We start from the raw sequence: 17,631 nt of genomic DNA on the forward strand, positions 1-17,631 counted from the left end.
ATACATACATAGGCATATCTGTAATGTCTTCTCTCACTCCACCAGGATTACTGGTCTAGCACAGTATACTGGAATATATTCTAGGCAGAGTTAGAACAATTCTTCCCCCCTACCTGCCCCCAAATTAGCTATGTGACTTTGGCCAAATTATTCATGTTAGTCAGTGTTCTTTGAGAAACAGAACCAATAGGATTTGTGTATATATATGTAGAAAAAGATTTATCATAAAGAATTGGTTTATATGATTGTGGAGGCTAGTGAGTCCAAAATCTGTAGTGTGGGCCAGTGGGCTTGGGACCCATGAGAGCTGATAGTACAAAGTCCCACAGCAATCTTCTGGAGAATCTTCCAGAAATCTTCTGGAGTCTTCTAGCTCAGGGAGGCCACTCTGTTCTTTTGAGGCCCTCACATGATTGCATAAGTCCCACCCATATTATGGAGGGCAACCTACTTTACCCCAGAATCATGGATTTAAATGGTAATCTCATCCCAAACACCCTCCAAGTTGAAACATAAAATTAACCATCATATTACTTAATTTCTCTGAGTTCTGTAGGTAAAATCTCTTTGGTAAAATCATCAGGAACTGGAACCAGGTGATCATAACTATATAAAAGAGGCTCCAAATGGGTGACAAATGGGACACACCCTGACAGCTGGTGGCTTTACTTTGACTCACCCAGAGTTGTCTTAGTCAGTGTTTTTCAAAATTTGAATTACTGGTAGTTGCTGACAAAATTTACAAGAAAATCTGTATTTGTTTTCTTAAAAAAAAAAAAAAAAAGATTTGACAATGTTGCATGGCCACAATGTAGCTGAGTCACAGATGTCACTTTTAGGGGAATTTGCTACCTCTTTGTATCTCACTCCCTGTTTCTCACTCACTCAGTCCATGGCTTTTATTTCTGTGAGCTGCTCACAGAAAATGCTGAGCCATTTGAGTTTTGACCATTGCCTTCCTAGTTACTAAACATTTGTGGCAGCTCTACCTCCCTGTTTAAAAATGACAAAGGGAGAAGTAAGATTTCTGAAACACATGAAAGCTTATACCAGGAAATCACTATTTCTTCAGTGTGTGCACCTTCAGTGTGGCTTATCACCTCTCCCAGGGTTACCCTCTCTGGGCCTCTCAGATCACTAACTTCTTTTGAATGAACAACAGGGATGCTTTCATATTCTCATACACCTTCTTGGTAGGAGATGATAAAAATTGTGAAGTGTGTTCTTCAGTCACTGAATGGGGTCAACCAGATTAAAAAGATGGAGGCACATTGATGTAAAAAGAGAAAGAGAACCTGCTACTTTTGTATGGAGTTGAAATAGTTTAAGAAGCAGTTTCAAATGTGAGGGTTATCTTTCCAAAGCAAGACTGGCTTTGTAGGAAAATAGGATGGGCAGTTGTTTAATAGTAAGATTTCAAAGGTAAAATAGCCTTATAACTTTCCCAGTTGCTCTCTGAATGCTGAAATTACTTCAACCAGGACAAAGTCTTTTATTCTGTAATGGGAAAGAAAGCAGAGACCTTTGAAAATAGCAACACAGGGCCTAAGGAACAAAGCGGTGATATTAGATCCATATTGCAAATACATTTTGATGGGGGACTAGGGAAAAGATGAAACCCACGGGTCTTGTAGGTCTGAAAATAGTTGAGGGAAAAAGAGTACGGTAGAGAATTTACTTTACTGACTACTTAATATGGCTGGCCCAGCCACATCTTTTTTGTTTTGTTTTGTTTCTTTAAGTAAACATGCCTATGGCCACTTTTTTTCTTTTTTTTGACAAAATTTGTATAAATTGCCTTCAGGACATTGAAAATTAATTCCATCAGGCATATGGTTTGCAAACATGCCCTCCTTTTCTGTGTTAAAAAATGTATTTCAGATGTATAGCCCTATTATGGTTTCTCTAGAAGTCATCCTTCATAAAAGTAATTCAGGAATGTTAGAGTCTTTGTCAGTTTCTTGGCAAACAGTATTTGATTATATATTCATGCTCCTCCATAGGATGTACAATTTTAGAATGATTCTGGAATGTTTCCAAATTTTATTTTGGAATTCAGCATTTGGCCATCTTTATTAATCCCAATCAATAATAGCTTATAATAATCCTAAATGTGTTAGCTATAAATCACTGCTGTATTCCAGTCAGCAAGAATGTTCTTGCTGTTCCTTTTCCCAGAGTATATATTCAAATACTGACTTTCATGTGCCAGGGTTTTTTTTCCTCTGATATTTGGATTCCTGTGGATAATTTGTAAGAAGATCATACAGAGAAAGAATGCCTAGGTTTTAATGGCTAATGTTGGATTTTCCACTTGGGAGGCATATACTTGCCTCTAGATTTTCCATTCATAGAATTTCCCATTACTTTTTCTTTTCCTTTCTATTAATTTTGAACATATTAAGGTCATCATTTACTCTAGCCAGTTGCTTATTTTCATCTTGAATAGATTTGTAGTTTTCTTATTTTTAAATCCACCTAGTAGTTTATTTCTAAATCCCTTTTCCTTAAATCATAGAAAGAGAAATATTATACTTAGCAAAAGGTTTATGCTTCCTATGCTGTCTTTTGGAGTAATTTTAGTAAATTACTGACTGTAGCTCCTAGAAGATTGCTTATTATGCCATTCTGTTAGGAACTGTAGTCTTGTTTGGCTCAGAGACAAAATAAGCTTAGGTTCTAGGGCTATGGAAGTTTTTTCCCTCCGACCAGGTAATAAGCTCTATATGAGAGGTGGTTTGGAAATAAAATTTCAAATCTTGAGGGGTTATTTCTGATCTACAAGGATAGGTGATAACAGTGCTTTCTCTTGGCTCAAAGGCTGGGATACTTCCTGCCTTTTCAATTCAGGTAAATGTTGGAAAGTAGCAAGAATTATATTGTATTTTGGAAAAATAAATAGATGGAGGAAGACTGTATTTGTTAAAAGTACCCTTTCTATTATAATTAGAAACATGAATAATTAGTATTTGAATAAGAGAAGTGATTGAACTGTGCTTGGAATTTATATGACATAGTATATAGTCAAGTTTTTCTTTTTAAATGAGAGAAAAATAAATTTTAAAAGACTCCCTGTTCTCAAAATAGCTTGCAGATAATGCCTTTATCTCCGTTCTTTTCCTCCTTCTTTTAAAGATATATGAACATAAAAGAAAAGACAGTATATGTATTGACAGGTAGGGTGCCAGTGGAAAAACCACCCAGGGGCTCCATGAGCAGACTGCTGAAATTTAGGTCATCTCGTGCATTTCCAGGCATTTAAAGAGAAGTAATAGACATATGGGTTGTCTGTGTTTAACCACTTGATTAATCACAGGTGGGTTATCCATGGTGGTTTTGAAATCTCCAGTTAGTTTTTTTTTCTTCAACTCAGAGTTCTTCTGAACCACATGTTATTCTGTGCTAATGCCAACTAATTTCTTATTCCAGGCTAGGTCCTCAAGTAGTGTCATTTGGGACAGAACCAAACTTGGAAGACGAGGTTGCTTGGAAACTAGAGGGGCAGAGAGTTGAGCAGGTTCTAACATTGCAGAATCCCAGGGAATACTGGTCCTTGCAGCTATGGGAAAACCTGCTCTTCTACTCTGTGGGAGAATCTCCCTTTATGTTAGAGATTTTTTTCACTTTCTATTCACTCATTGATAACTGTCCTGAGTTTCAAAGTAACTTGGATGCTATCAGCACTCTAGGAAGGAGGAGTCTTCAGTCACTATGTCAATAGGCATGGATGTTTCTCTTTCTTCGTCCAGTGAAGATCAGGGATCTAAACTTACTTGAAAAGCTAAAGATGCACTGTTTGTTCCCATTGGAACAGCAGGGTTTGCAGCAATCATTGCATATGGATTATATAAACTGAAGAGAGAAGGGGGAATACTAAAATGTTTGTTCACCTAATCCACATGCATGTGGCAGCCCAAAGCTTTGTTATGGGAGCAGTGACCCTTGTTATGGGCTGTTCCATGTATAAGGAATTCTGGACGAAGCCTAAACCTTAGAAGAAGAGAAGCGGTCTTGATTTTGTTGGTGGTGCTTGCTTTTTAGTTAGGTATCTCATATATTGAGTTTATATGTTTATGTTGAAAATAAATCACCTGAATGTGTCAGACAACAGCATGGTAATTTAAATATTGGCTTCCTTTCTTGCAGGCTTGATTTGCCTGGTAACAAAGTTACTAGTGACCAGTTATTTAGTTAGGTCATTCAGGGGAGTCAGATTAGCACAAAGAAACATGTCACGTTCAAATGTATTTGATAGTGATAATATATGCTCTTTCTTAAACTCTTCTGATAAAATTAATTATAAAGAGGACAATTTACCCATCCTTAAGTACTCCCAGCTGCTTTTGATATTATGTAGGAATCCTGTTTAACTTTTTTTCTGCCTGTTTTGCAGACTGAGTATTCCAGTTTTTAGGGCTGGTTGGCTCCTGACCCTTTCAGAACAGTGCATGGAATATTATTAATATATTATATTAATTGTATATTTATATGAATTTTATTTATAGATAATATATATTCACATAAATTTTATATAAATTAATATAAGTAGAAATATTTATATATTTATATATAATTAATATTATTAATAGAAGTTTTCCCACAACTGAAAATATGTGTATTTAAACCAAACCTAAAAAGGTGATAACTGCTGCTTGGAAGTAGTGTTTATTTCAGAATCATACTTGTAAACGTGAGAATAACTTACCTTGGATCCCAGTTAAGCTTTTTCTGTAATTGCAGAGTTATATTTATGCTGCTGTTATATTAGAATAATTTTTAAATGTCATCTTGAAATAGAGATGTGTATTCTAAGTACTAATGCAAAGGTAAGTGAAAAACACTTTTTAAATGTATGAAGTTTGTTTATTTTCTCTGTAAGAATCATAAATGTTAACAAATTACCTATAGTTGAAGTGATTAATGATTTATAAGCAAGGAGGTTTGGTCAGACATTATACTCAAACTTTGGTATACTCCAGAATGCTTTATTACAGTTGTGAAGTTTTCTTGTCTAACCTGAATTTACATTCCATGGTGATAACATGGTAAATGTTGTGTTAGTAAAGTAAGTGAACACATTAAAAAAAAAAAAAGAAGTAACTTGGGTATCGTTAGATACATACTGACAACTGGAATAAATTCTAAGCTGAGTAGTTAGAACTGAAATAGTCTACTCAACGGGGTAGAACACTGTTTTCCATTTCCTTTGTTAATTTATTTGGGGGGTTTCTTTAGTGACTCTGATGATTTGCATACATATTCATTATCTACTTGACAGTTAAAACGTTGGTCAGAAAAGTTATCTCTCCCTCATGATCCTAAATGAAAAGGTAAGAAACCCAGAAGAAAAATTATGTCTTCTCTCTTGGCTTATTTTTAATATTAATACAATGTCAGTGCTCTTTAAATGCTGAACTTTGTAATGCATGTGTACTTTGAATTATTTTGTTCAATAGAGAGAAGGGTAGAAAAAAATTATATGCTTCTTCATGTAGCTCAAAGGGCTGATCCATCAGAGCTGGAAAAATTATAGTCACCTTGGGTGACTTTCAGTTTCTCCCTTATTCTTGTAAGGCTCACTCTTTCACACACTAATATTCTCTAACAGTTTCCCACTGGTGATGGGTGTCTGGCTAAGTAATTTCTAGTGAATGTAGCCATTATTAATCTTAATTTGTCTTTCACTTATTATTCCAGTGGTATTCTATTACATCAAGATAACTTACAAGTCTAATTTACCTATGTGGATATTGCTTTTGTGCATTACATCGTGCTCTAGAATTTCAAGGCTCTGAAATTATTTTCTGCTTTTTTGGGTTTCAAAAATCAAATTGTTTTCTGTTATCTTTAATTTTCACAAGGAAATTGAATTCAGTTGGATGGACCTCTGCCCTTGGGGGAGCTAAGCCCAAGTGGTCACATAAAATTCAGACTATGGAGGCCCCAAGAGGCTAATCTAAAGGTCCCAGCAAGATGAATACATAACATAGAATTATCAGAGACCTCTTAGTAATGATAATAATGAGAGCAGCTGTCATTATGGCGATACTTACTAGGTTTTGGATTCTTTGTGTCTATTATCCTCAGATCAATTGGGAAGGTAGGATACAGTTCAAACTCCTTTTCTTTGCATTGAAGGGCTTTCAGCATATCATAGCAGCAACTTAGTTTTCTAGTTTTCATTTCCATTCCTTTACTATCAATTATCGTATCTGGTCAGATGGCCTATTTATGGTTCCCTACAAACACACCTTGCATTTAAAAAAAAAGGGTTTATTCATATATAATTCACATAACCATGCAACTCACCTATCTAAAGTGTATAGCTCAGTGCTTTTTAGTATATTTATACAGTTGTGCAACTGTCAGCACAATTTTAGAATATTCTCATTGCCTTCTCCCCAAAAAACCCCATGCTCATTAACAGTCCTTCCCTTCTTCTCCTTCACCCACCCCTCTATACGCTACTAATATACTATCAGTCTCTATAGATTTGCCTGTTCTGGTCATTTCAAGTAAATGGAACCACACCATCCGTGGGCTTTTGTGACTGGCTTCTTTCGCTTAGCATGATGTTTTCAGAGTTCATCCATGTTGTAGCCATGGGTCAATACTTCTTTTTATTGTTAAATAATATTTCATTGTATGAATATAACATTTTTTATCCATTCATCAGTCGATGAACATAGAGTTTGTTTCTACTTTTTGGGTATTATGAATATGCGCTATGAATATTCATGTTCAGGTTTTTGTATGAATACATGTTTTTATTTTTCTTTGGTATATATCTAGGAGTGTAAATCCTGGGTCATATGGCAACTCTGTGGTTAACCTTTTGAGGAAGTACTAGACTTTTTTCACAGCAGCTACCACACTTTACATTCTCATCAGCAGTTACTGAGGATTCTAATTCCTCCACATTCTTGCCGTTATTATTATCTTGCCTTGTCGTTATCTGTTTTTTTTTTTTATTATATCCATGCTAATGGGTGTGAAATGGTATTACATGGTGGTTTTGATTTGTATTTCCCTGGTGACTAATGATGTTAAGTATCTTTCCATCAGTTTCTATTGATCATTTGCATATCTTCTTTGGAGAAATACTTATTCATAGCCTTTGCCTATGCTCAAAATAGATTTGTGTTTATATTTGTGTTTATATTATTGAGTTATAAGAGTTGCTTATGTATTCTAGATAATAGTCCCTAATCAGATATGTGAGCTTCAATATTTTCTCTTCTTGTGAGTTGTCATTTCAATTTCTTAATGATGAAACAAACAAGTTTTTAATTTTTAATGAAATCCAATATGTCTATTTTTTTTCTTTTTTTGCATGTGCCTCTATTATCATAATTAAAAAGCCATTGTCTAATCCAGGGTCATGAAGATTTATGCCTCCATTTTCTTCTAAGAACTTTATAGTTTTATCTCTTATAGTTATATATTTTTATCTATTTTTCAATAATTTTTTTTGAGAGGGAGGGAGTGACAGACAAAGAATGGGGCAGGGCAGAGGGAGAGAGAATCCTAAGCAGGCTCCACACTCAGCACAGAGCCCAACACAGGGCTTGATCTCATAACCCTGAGATCATGACCTGAGCCAAAATTAAGAGTTAGATGCTTAACTAACTGAGCCACCTAGGCACCCCACTAATTTTTGTGTATGGTGTGAATTAGGGGTCCAATGACATTCTTTTGCATGTGGATATCCAATTGTTTCTTCACAATCTTACATTTTTGAATTTTTATTTATTCCCAGAATGCTCTTCTGTTTTCTTCTTGGCAGTTGAAATCCTTTTGAGTCAGCTCACCTTTTGCTTCCTATAAGTCTTTTGACCACCTCAACTTAAAGTGATTTCTCTTCTTTTAACTTGTTATCTTTTCATGGGTATGTACCTTTTCTCTCTGCTTAAGTAGAGCCCAAAACTATATCTTATACCCTTTGTGACCTACAAAATATCAACTGATCGGTGTCCCTTAATGCCCTGTCAAAGTCAGTGGAAGACTGGAAGAGTAATGGGCTTTGGTTCTATAATTCTGATGTTCTTTTTTTTTTTTTTTTTTTAAAGATTTTATTTATTTATTTGACAGAGAGATCACAAGTAGGCAGAGAGGCAGGCAGAGAGAGAGAGGAGGAAGCAGGCTTCCTGCCGAGCAGAGAGCCCGATGCGGGGCTCGATCCCAGGACTCTGAGATCATGACCCGAGCCGAAGGCAGCGGCTCAACCCACTGAGCCACCCAGGCGCCCCAATTCTGATGTTCTTAATAGTTTCATGTGTGACTATGTTTGAATTACAGGAGGTTATCAGAGGTATTATAGCCATTTCATGGTGATATTCTGTAGATTATAATAACCTTATTGACAATAATGTTAACTATATTAACAATTCTAGTATATACTGCATTTTAAAGAATAATAATATTGACATTTATATAAAACTTTCAGGATCTGGTAAATAATTGTCTAATATTTGCTTTTTCTGTGAAAAGAATTTGGGAATAAGGTCTCTTCTCATGAAAAATTCTATGTATTATTATGAATATCTAATGTACTTTTACCTTCAGTGATTGACAGAATGAGGTACAGTTTTTGTAGCACAGTTTTTGTAGATTAGTGGCTATTCTGCAATTTTTTTTTTCTTCCTGAATTATACATTGGTGACCCTGCCTTTTTATGGTATAATAGAGAATTCCCTGCCATTTGGTTTCTCAGTGAGGATGTGGGAATAAGGCTGTATTTCATGAGAAATTCTGTAGGTGGTTTTGCATATCTGATATGCTCCTGATTGATAGAATGGGATATGTCTTATGCACATACAACAAATCAGTAGGTATTCTACAAGGTATACTTATCTCTTTCTGAGGTTTATGATACTCAACCACCCACCTATGCAGACATGAGGACGGGTCTTTCATGAGTTATTCTTGGGAAGGTGGTATCTACAAGTCCTACATTCCTTGACACTTTAAAATCCATTAATCTCACAATTCTGTAATATATAAAATATTCCCAGAAACAACTAGCTCCTTTCCAAATGGCCATGGGAGCCTATGAGAGCAAAAGAGGTCTCTCAACCAACCAGTGTCTCAATAATGTTACAAGATTTTGCTTAGGAAATTGAAATATCTTTTTGATACTATGTTTTTTCATTGCATTTCTTATTCTGTTGTAGGTTTCCAGAATAGTGCATGTTAGTAACTGTAGGTTTCTTCCTTCCTTGCCCCTTTTCTGAGGTACTGAAATGGTCTGGGTGATCTGATGACTGGTTCAGAGATGGCTGTTTTATTATCTCAGAGTGAGTGGTTTAAAAAGACAATTTATACAAAATTACCCTCAAAGTGTATGTGTGAGTTTAGTATATATTGTACTCTACATTTTTATAGGATGTGTGCAGTGGCAATTTGTACTCTATAATAGAGATGAGATATCTGGTTTCTCAAGGCTAACCTCTGAGTTAATTAGGTGGAACTGTCTTCCAGATGTGTCAGATAGTTCTAGGCAGGCAGTAACTATTTATAGTTGCTTCTCCATTGGTGCCAGAGGTAAGTTTGCCTTCCCCTGAATTCCCTCAGCATTTTTTCTGTCTCTTGCTGCTTTCATCACATTCTACCCCCTGTTGTAATTGAGCTCTAGCTACGTACCTTATCTCCCTGTTTCCTTTTCACATAGTTTGACTCATGATGTTCACTTAATAGATGTGGTAATCACTGGTGTTGGACAGCAAATATTCCAGCTCTCAGCTTTCTGGGCAGGCGATAGGATCATACTTCCCACCACCTTTGGCTACATGACTCGCTTTGGCATAGAAGTAATGTATGTCACTTTCAGGAGAAAGCATTTAATAGCTAGTGTTCAATTCTACTTTTCCTTCCTCTTAACTGTGATTGTGTGATGGGATGAAATCGGAGTCCTGAATGACTTCTAAGACCAGAAACCCTACTGAGCTGCAAAAGACATGTAGCTTGGGTAAGAAATGTATTTTTAATGCTTTAAATAGCTAGGATGTTGGGGTTGTTTGTACACATCATAACCTAGCCCATTCTGACAAATGTACTAGGCCTGTACTTCCAAAACAATAGCCACCAACCACGAGTGGCTATCAAACCCTTGAAATATGGCTTTCCAGTTGGAGATGTGCCGTAGGTATGAAACACATACTGGATTTTGAAGACTTAGTATTAAAAAAGTATGTAAAATATCCTATTAGTAATTTTTTAATGTAGTTTACATGTCAAAATGATGTTTTGGGTATAGTGGGTTAAATAAAGTATATTATTAAAATTTATTCCCCCTGTTTACTTTTTTAAAAATTATACATGCAATTGCATTATCTTTCTGTTGGCCATTGCAGCACTCAGCCATAAACTTATTGAAGGCAGGAGCTCTATCGTTCACCCTCGTTCTCCTACAACATCCCACAGTATCTGGGATATAGATATGTTAAATAAATAAAAGTTTAATGTGTGAACTATGTCTCCATTTATATTTAGTTTAACATTAATGCAATACTCACCATGAAGCTTATTTGTATTTTTGTGTTTAATAATTTCCTCTTTTAGTTCCTTTAGCTAAAGAATAAAAATGCTCAATCTTTTTAAACCATTAGAAAATTGAATACTAACTATACTTTTATGTAATGTTTGTGTTATGTTAATGTTTTAAAATGTTTCACACTGCAAAAATGCTGGAATTATGGTCATTAAATACATGGCCTACAAAACTTTAGCATGTTTAATCCCAATGGCCAGCATTTTTTTTATCATTATAAAAATAACCAAGAAGTCCCTATTTGTTTAGTCATATTGTGACCTTTATTTATTTGCCAATGTCATCCATTTTTGTAATTTATATTATCGTTTTGCTTTTTGTATGAGGCCTTATGCTACAAGTCAAAAGGAAACAGGGAACAGCAGAGCACCCTGAGGACCTTCTGTGACATCAAGTGTGGATGACTCCTCATATGAGGAAGCAGGGCTTTCAGGTTCTAGATGAATGAGACAGAAAACAAAATAGGTGATGAAAGGAGGCCTCAAAAATAACATGTCTTGGGGTGCCTTGGTGGCTCAGTTGGTTAAACTTCTGCCTTCAGCTCAGGTCATGATCCCCAGGTTCTGGGATGGAGTCACACATCAGGGTTCCCTACTCAGCTGGGAGTCTGCTTCTCCCTTTCCCCCTGTCCGTCCCCACAGCTCATTCTCTTTCTCTCACTCTCTTTTTCAAATAAATAAATAAAATCTTTATATAAAGAAAGTAACATGTCTTTAAAAAATGGAGTGGAGCATAGGTAACATAGTCAACAGTATCGTAGTAGCGTTGTATGGTGACAGATGGTAGCTGTGCTTGTGTTGAGTGTAGCACAACTTAGATTTAGGTTTAAACATAGACTTATGGAATCATGACGTTGTACACCTGAAACTAATGTAACATTGTGTGTCAACTATACTTCAGCCAACCAACAAACAAAAGGATAAGCTGAGACATCTAGGGAAAAAAAGGGTGGAGGAAAGATGCTAGAAAATATTATAAACACTTAATAAATTATAGCTATTGACGTAAGATTGTGTGAACATAGAGGGAGTTCTGGAGGGACATATACTAGGCTATTCTATTGGCTCAGGAGCCATAGGTGAAGGAGAGATAGATGCCTCCATCGAGAGACTGTAGGATCAGCAAGGACTTGTCCACAAACCAATTTATGTATAATTTGCACAAAATCCTATGTTATGTGTAAATGCATAGAAATACATATGACACGGTGGTTACCAAAATATTAATGATAATTCTCTTTCTGGGTTGTAGCTGAATTTCAGATAATTTTACTGTTTTTGTTATACACTTGACTTCTTTTCACAAATGGGTATTTTGTTTAATCAGTAAATAATCTGATCTGGCATTTTTGCACTTATAACAAAGTTTAAAGTTTGTTTAATCAGACAATAATAAAGACAATCAGAAGTTGTCTCTATTATTTGTGTTCCGTTGAAATGACTGTCAAGTTATTATACATAAAAAAGAGAAGTAATTAGAAATGTATTAAATTAATGTGTTCATTTTGGTTATCAGGGCTATTTTAAATGCACCTATTAATAGGTGTGGTAGTCTCTTCCATGAGTTAGCCTTCCATTTCCTTCCTAACTGACAAAGCAAAATAGCTGGTTCAGATAATGGAAGCATCTTATCTGAAACTGGACATTTCTTCAGAAAGAAAGAAAGTGCTTTTGTGAGATTATAAAGAATTTGGGAATTACGCCACGAGGGCACATGCTGAGTAATGTCAGTTTTTGAGGCAGGGTGCCAAGTTTTGTCAAAGAAAGGCAAATATGGGGTTTGTTTTGCAATATCTGGAAAATTTGGAACTCTTATTTCTTGGAAAATCTTTCCAAGATAAATTTAGTGTGAAGCCATTCTACTTCAAAAAACTACATATAGCAAGAGGAAAGTAAAAACAAAGTGCAACAAGATGTTAGATGAGAAAAGGAGGTTTTTCTTCCCCCAAGGAGATTGTGACCTTGTTGAATTCAATTTCACTCTGATAGCCTCATAGAAAACATCGTCGTAAGGTTAATTTTGCTGAAACTCCTGAGCAAGGGCAAAGTAAAAAAATCATCTTTCACCATCAGTTCACTTTTCTTCATCTTTAAAAGTGTGCAAAAGATGAGATGTTATGTATTCAAAAGCATTCTGAATCTCTGGACGATTCTGAGCAAGTCATTCAAACTTTCTGGGTCTCATTTTTTCTCATTTGTCTAATAGGGAGGATTTGGATGGTAAAACCTGCTATGTTTTCTGCTAGGTTTTATTTTTTTAAAATAAAATGAAATTATTTTCTTGATTTTTGACATATTTATATGCTGTTTGGTATATATCAGTAACAAAATTTTTTTTTTTGTTAAGGTCTGGTTCTTCTATGATGTGAAAAGCCCTGTGGGTGAGTTTATGGCATTGCCTAGAACTATGACAGACCCCACAAGTCCCTTTGAGTTTTCCACACACTTTGAAAGCCTTTGCTTGGTTGCCACAAGGGTCGTGGTGATTGACAGGATGAATCCAACCAAAATGGGTTCATGTCTGTATCTACAAGATGGCTGTACAGACCTGGAGACTCAGAAATATTTACTCCATCTCCCGATAAGTATCCCTTGCCCTCAGGTCTTCTTGGAGCCATCCTGCTAATGGTGACTCTGCCTGCCTTGGGTGGGAAGTCTGGTCAGGTTCTTGAAGAAACACAGTCTGGGCCTTTATCAGGAGCAAGTCTCAGCTGCTCTGAGAGGCTCCAAGCCAAACAGTGCATGTAGGTGTGAATTATGAAGCTGTAGAAGACAGTAAGTACAATTTGCTCTGGGACCATTTCTCTCCACCCCTCTCCATCAGCTTTGGAGCTGTCCAGCAGCTTTCTGAACAACTTTTATTTTTATTTTTTTTATTTTTTTTAAGATTTTATTTATTTATTTGACAGAGAGAGAGATCACAAGTAGGCAGAGAGGCAGGCAGAGAGAGAGGGAAGCAGGCTCCTCACAGAGCAGAGAGCCCAATGCGGGGCTCGATCCCAGGACCCTGAGATCATGACCTGAGCCGAAGGCAGAGGCTTTAACCCACTGAGCCACCCAGGCGCCCCTGAACAACTTTTGAATTGAAGATAAATTCCAGATGAACTTGAGACTTGATTGTCTGAAATAGGGTATTTTAAGCCTGTCTGATGAGTTTACAATACTCCAATTGAAGAGAAGTTGTGTATGGTTTATTCATTAATTCTACATTTATTGAGTGCCTACCAAATGCCATCTTGGTGACTACAAATATGAAAAAACAAAACAGGATAATGCAACAGAGAAAGACTAAGGGATATTAATTAAGGAACTAATTAAGATTAGTATAGCTTCATTGAGGAGATAGCATTTTCTCCCTGGTGAAAAGAAGGAGTCAGCCATAAAAAGGTCTGCTGTTAGGATATTTCAGGCAGAGGAACTAGCCTCTGGAAAGGTAGGATGAGCTTCATACGTTCAAAGAACAGAAAGAAGGCCATTGCGGCTATAGTGCAATGTGTACTGGAGAGAAAGACAGCAGTTGAGGTCACAAAGATGTGCAGGTGTGAGGTCAGGTGAACCTTGTAGGGAAAAGTTTGAATTTCATTGTAAGAGCATTGCTAGGGTTTAAGAAGGAGAAGGACACCATCTGATTTGTGTTTCTCATGGTTCTTCTGGCTATTCAGTGGAGAATGGATGGTTGGAAGAGTATGGAGGAGGATTAAGGAGTTAGTAATCCAGTTATTCAGGTAAGAGATGATGGTGACTCAGATGAGATTAGCAGCTGTTGAAAAGGAGAGAAATGTTATGGCTTTCGTATATATTTTAGGGTAGAGTCCATGGGGCTTGTTAATGAATGGTTTTAGGATAATAAGAAAAAGCACAAATCAAGGATGATTTCTATGTTTGGGCTTGAATAACTGGGTGGATGGTGGTTCCATTTACTGAAGATGGGAAGACCTGGAGAGGGACTGGTTTGGAAGCAAATGAAGAATTCTGTTTTTGCTGTTAAGTTTGAACTGCCAATTAGATATTGAAGGGGTGATGTCAGAGCAGTCATTTGGACCTCAGTGGAAAGGCCCAGACTGGAGATTTCAATTTGGGAATCTGTGGTACTGACCTAGTATAAATTTTGAAAAGTGAGATAAAATTATAAGCCAGTCCTATAATTTATCTTGAGTGTGTGCTACTTTCAGTCAGGGAAAAAAAAAAAAAAAAGATCTTTTATAGAATGATATGGTAATTATTACTTATTGCTTAGGCTTTTTGTAATAGTTGGTTATCAGACAGAATAACCACATCACTTTTATCTGATAATTAGAGTTAATTTGCAAGTACTGATAATAGGCTGATTCACTGAATAAACAAAATACAGAGCACAAAGTTTTTCTCTACAATCATGTGGGTGAAGTTTCTCTTCCTGTCTTTGTAGGCTTGGGGTGGCTGAATTCTTGAGAGTTTAATTCAGAATTTTCATTCTTTTTCATTGGTAAGCCATTGGCTTTCTTCTCTAATAGTATTGTGTACTTCAGGAGAAATGCTATTGGGGAAAATTCTTACCCCCGCCCCCGACTCCCCCTCATCTAAGCTGTACCTTTGAAGGCTGTTTTCACTGGCATACCTAGAAGCTTGAAGCCAGGTGTGATTATAGAGATGTTTCACCTTATTGAGTGTCCATTGAGTGTCTGTTATGATGCTGAGTATTTTGCATGGGTTATCTTGAAATTTCACTAATGCCCCTGCAATGTTGGCTTTTTTATTTCCATTTTAATGGTGAGTAAACAAAAGCTTAAAGTCACATGGCTAGTAAATGGCAGTTAGGATTCACATCTAGGTCTGTCTGGTTCTAAACTTATTTACACTTTTTTATTCTGCCAGGTTGTTAAGCTACCAAAATTCCCCTTAGTTTATTCTCCCAGCCCTGTTTTCCCCTATCAACACTAGCCAACTACTCAATTTGCTACCACCTACATTTCTTTTTAAAAAATGGTCACTGGAGATGCACATGCCTCACCTCTGATACTTCTGATTTCTATCTGTGGATTTCAGCCCCTGCCATACCTGCCTTCTTCTCAACCATGTCCCTCTTCTACATTCTAGGATTCTGTTAGTTAAGCAGACCTCACGTTCTTTAGCCTTTCACTTCAACATTTCCCTATACTCTTGCCAAAACTCAATCTTGGCCTCGTTCTAAGTTTTAAGCTTCTGAGCCAGATCCATCCCTAGTGGTCACTTCTTCCACTTTCTCTGGCTCTCAGATTGAGGAGCAGGAGTCAGCAAATTTCCTGCTTCCCATCACACCCAGACTATTGTTTGCGCATTGTCTCTCAAGAACTTGTGTTTTGAACTGTCCTCTATCTGGTATACCACACTTTTTCTATCTTATATTCAACTCACAACTTGTGCTTTCTTCTCATGCCACCGAGAGCCTGTTTTTGCAGACTTCCTCTCGTTCTTCTAGCAGCTTAGGAACCTAAACCCTTATCTGCTGTTCCAGCCCCTGTCTTCACAGATCTCTGGCCTCTGGACCTTAAGCAAATTTATCTGTGATACTCTTGCTCCTTATAGGCACTGCCACACTTCTCATCTGATATGGTCTTCTCAGATTTTGGTTATTGTTCTACCTCTTCTCAATCTTCTCTCCTATTGAATCTTGGCTTTATTGTCATTGTAACAGCTGCTTGCCCCATATTTTGCCCTTACTTCTCACTTTGGCTTCACCCGCCTTCCTGTCCATATGGATCTTTTGGCTCACCATTTAAACTCAGGGCTTTCTAGCTTCATGCCCTTTAGGTTCTGGTTTCCATGTCTTACATTACTTGCTCTGCAAATCTGTAATTCTGAATAGACTCCACTATCTGATTTCTCTACTCCTGCTCTCACATTACTGAGCTAAAAAGAGGAAAAAGTCTTAAACTTGATTTTTTTTTACAGTAAGGAAAATCTATTATAACAGTTTTGCACATAGTCAAAAGGCTGATGGTTAGTTGAATCTGTGACTCATAACATCATTAAAGACCTGGGGTCTTTCCATTCTCCTCCCAACCTGTTGCTCCTATTAGGTTAGCTTCAGTCTGACTAGTTATCTTTATGATTATAGGACAGCTGCTGCAGTTACAAGGGCCATAGAGAAATAACACTCAGCTGAAAAATTGGTTTGATTGATCTTGCTACAATTATCAACCCACAGTTAGACTTCTGACTCCATTGCAATCTCACTGCTAATAAGCTTGCACATGTGTTCCCTACTGGGACTCGTCTGAGTTTTTTCCAATTCCAATCTTATCAAGATTCAAAATTTTCTCCCTTATGTGTTCCTACTGCAAATACTTGTGGTCCTGTTCATTCCCTCCATCTTACCTACCCCTGATAAGTGACTCTTTCTGAAGCATGGTGCTGAGTATGCTACCTTTTCTGGCCCACTTGCAGTGAATCCTCAAGTTCAGACTCCTCTGTGTGAATTCAAGTCCATCATGACCTGGGCCTATACTACATTTTCAATCTTAACTTCCATTGCTCCTGTTCATATACCCAGTGAGCCAATCAGACTGAAAATTCCTGATTATTCCTTCAATGCTCCCACTTTTTTCCACCTCTATTTTTGTTCCCTTCTTCTGAAGAGGATATCCCTTCATCTCTGCAAATGAAATTACTATACACTTTAAGGTCTGACTCCAGTGTTACTTACTATAAAAGCTTTCCTGATTTCTCTCATTCCCAGCAAGAAATTACAGTCTTTCTGAATTTTGAAGTTGATTATTTTTGTCATTTTTTATTTTGTATGATTATTTTTATATACCTCCATATCATTTGGTCTGCAGCCCCAGTTTTCAATATTACCCACTAATATTATTTGAACAGTTCTTCAAGTGTTTGGTTGTTTTAGTTGTTTAGACTTTTTCCTGGCTTCTGATCCTGAAATCTGTTATATGCTTAGAGGACAACCGGCTTTGGGGCCCTCTGGGACTGTACATAATTTTTACTGGAAAAAGCCCAAACACTATAATAAAAATTATTCCCCTGGGTATTTAGTCTATTGATTTGAGGTTGTTTGTGTCTTTTTAGATTTATTTATTTATTTATTTATTTAAGATTTTATTTATTTAT

At 36.6% G+C, this 17,631-nt stretch overlaps 1 protein-coding gene and 1 pseudogene across 1 annotated transcript in view; both read left to right on the forward strand.

The window, feature by feature from the left end:
* Window positions 1-17,631, forward strand: part of LOC111141861 (phospholipase C like 1 (inactive)) — a 355,744-nt gene that overhangs the window by 160,445 nt on the left and 177,668 nt on the right. The window lies entirely within an intron of this gene.
* Window positions 3,712-3,995, forward strand: LOC111141871 (annotated as a pseudogene).

Source organism: Enhydra lutris, unplaced genomic scaffold (genome assembly GCF_002288905.1).
Source record: "Enhydra lutris kenyoni isolate GAN:26980312 unplaced genomic scaffold, ASM228890v2 scaffoldscaffold1, whole genome shotgun sequence".
Classification (NCBI taxonomy): Eukaryota; Metazoa; Chordata; class Mammalia; order Carnivora; family Mustelidae; genus Enhydra; species Enhydra lutris.